A 2946-nucleotide genomic window follows, 5' to 3' on the forward strand; every position below is an offset into this window, starting at 1 on the left:
CTTCCATGTCTACGTGGGGGTGCTGCCAGCCCCGGGAGGCCACACTTGGTGTTCCATCCAGAACGTGCTTCAAATGCAGAAGAAGGCTAAAGCATTCTAGGAACAACCAATGGCCAAGGAACCTGCCCTTTCATATGATTTTATAACGTTGGAGTCAGACCCTTAATCAACTCTTAGGTTGAAAATTATGACCCAGAAGGAAAGGGAACGCGTTTTTCCTTTCAGTCCTTCCTTACTCATCAAGTAGCAAAAGTAGAGCGTGTAAGAGGAAACGCGTGCACATCAGAAGTGGAATGCAAACAGCTGAGTTAGTTTTGGGCAGCATTTCCAGGAGGGTTTTGATCGCCAACTGTTCTCATAGTTGGTGAGGGAGGGATTGCTGCCCCCGGGTTATGGGCTGGTTGGACACAGACATCCTGTATGGGCAGCTGAGATCAACAGCAGTTTATATTAATCACCTGCATCCACAACCCAGGCAGAGGAAGATACTGCGTGCAATGCAGTGTCCCCCAGGGAGTGCACTTGGGGACAGTGAACAACCAGGGGCTGTGGGAGGTGGGCTCTGAAGTATCTAGAGGATGGGGTGCTCCTGGTTTCCATGGGAGGGTGTGACTGGCTCATTTGAATAATTCTGCAGGCTGGTGGGGAGCTGCAGGCCCCTGGCCTGTTTGCTAAGGAGGGTTGTTTGATGTGGGGACCTCACCCATGGGAACTGAGAGGGAGGGAACCTGCTTTTAGGCATTTGACACCCTCCCTGATTTACCAGATGTCAAGGCAGCATGTCACATTGACCCTTAATTTTAAGTCTTACATCACAAATGGATGCCTGGATATGACACCGGAGGGATCAGGGCAATTATATGATTTTAGAGTCTCTGCATTCAGCCCTCAGTTCTGATAGGAAAAAGAAAATGCATATGTATGTAGGTACTACGAAATATGAATTCTATAATTTCAGTGACTCCACCTTTCGGCCAAATGTTCTTATATTTGCATTTTAAGGCAACATTGCCCACTGTAAAGATGAGTGGTAAAATCCATGCTAATAATTTAACATTTTAATTTTTCTTTACTTAGAAGGCAAAAATCCCCCAAACCTCCAAACCACTATGAGAAGCCACACCAGAGCGCACAGAAGAAAGGGAAGCTTTATGTTTCAGCCCCTAGGAGCAGCTTTAGGGACTGGGATGAAGGGTTTTGAGACATGGTTCCTCCATTTACCACTGACAGTAATTTGTTACATGCACTTCTGTTCCAACCAGAACTTTCTTCAAATGCAGAAAGAAAGCACCCTCCCTGCCCCGTGCCTTTTCATTTTGACCTGGGCCTTGCAAATTATGTAGCCTGCCCTAGCCAGCACGACTGGTGGTGGAAAACACTCTTGTCCCCTGCTCTCTCAACAACAAGTCCTGTAAAAGCTGAGCCCCAAACACCAAGAATGAGTAACCACCACCGACCTGGCTTTGGTCCCAAGGAGTTTCTACTGTGGTTTCCAAATATTTAATTTTTATTTTCAATGATTGAGAAGCATTTAGAAAACAACCCAACATCTTTAGGCTCAGTTTGGGTCAAAGCTGTGCTGACTCTCTTTAAACGTGGAATAGTAAGGTCTGTAATTGCCTGTAGACCAGAGAGTACCATAAGGCCCACATAATTTAAAAAAACAATTTCACACAGCCTCAACACATAATGAAAAGAAAAAAAACCACAAATTAGACCTCTTAACTCTGCAAACCCTTTGAGAATTTCCATGACAGAAGGTTTAGAACATTCTCTAACTAGAGGTGATTTAAATACTGAACAAACAGGTCATGCCTACACCTTATTACATTACGCAGATTTGCTAGGGACTTTTTAATTTACTCCCCCCACCCCCAAAGGCGAGCCACGGCTCACACATTGCGTAGTAAGGTTAGATGAAAGATGTTCATTTATTTTTTCCAGTTGTGTCTTTGAGTTGTACCTCAGAGTGTATCTTTACATACTGGGCCTAAAAGACTCATGGCTTTTGTTTTAATATTGCACTTCTTAAACCCAGCTAGCACAACACATCGTAAGCCTTCAACACAAATATAGGATATGGATAGCTCTGTCAGTACTGTCAGTATTAAGTGCAGAAAAGTTAACCTGAAAGAAAACAGTAATGCTTCCCTTTGAACACTAGAGGGCACCCTAGGACTGCATATGGGTGGCAAGCACCCTGGGGCTCCAGAGGGTCAGCGCAGCTAATCTGTATAAATTGCTGAACCATGAGCCGAATTTGTACCTAATTACGGTGGCTTTGATGTAGCCCCGCTCCTAGTAAAAGTTTCCCTCCTTCCTGCCGAAAGGTGGATGTTGTGATTTGTATATTTTGACCTGAGCCCCCAAACCTCACAGCTGATGCGGTTGCATTTCAGGTTCAGCAACCAAGAATGCTCATATTCTCCCTCTCCAGCTTTTTTGGATGTTCATTTTCCAGGTGGAGAAAACCACCTGCCACTTGGGTATCAAAATGGCCATAACTTGGTTTGTAATTCTTAATATGAGACTGAGGTAGAGACAGATTTCATACAACACTGGATATAGATGGGAAAGACCATAGGCAAACCATGTGGAGATGATTGGCAAATGTTTTCAGAGTGTCTCTTTCCTGTTTTTTTGGAGATGCTTCAGAAGGCATTAAGTAGCAAAATAAACAAACAAAAAACCAACCAAAAACAAAAAAAAACACCATCACAAGCCGTGAGAGAGACCACAGAATAAAGGAAAGCTTTATGTTTTAGTCCTTAGGGAGCAGTGTCAAGGACAGCTGTCCTATGGACTAGTATTATTTGTATCTGATGTGATCAAGGTTGGTTGGTGATCTGAACCTCAAAATTAATCAGAAATTAAAATCCTTCCATAGGCCTCCCCCGAAGATTGCATTTTCCTTCAATTTGAGCCCTTTCAGAGGAAATGATGTTA

General features: G+C 43.7%; 1 non-coding gene across 1 annotated transcript; it reads right to left on the reverse strand.

Annotated features, from left to right (window-relative positions):
- Positions 1 to 1942: 1942 nt before the first annotated feature.
- Positions 1943 to 2117, reverse strand: LOC119533725. Its single transcript, XR_005216834.1, has one exon.
- Positions 2118 to 2946: the final 829 nt, after the last annotated feature.

This window comes from Choloepus didactylus, chromosome 4, assembly GCF_015220235.1.
Source record: "Choloepus didactylus isolate mChoDid1 chromosome 4, mChoDid1.pri, whole genome shotgun sequence".
Taxonomy (NCBI): Eukaryota; Metazoa; Chordata; class Mammalia; order Pilosa; family Megalonychidae; genus Choloepus; species Choloepus didactylus.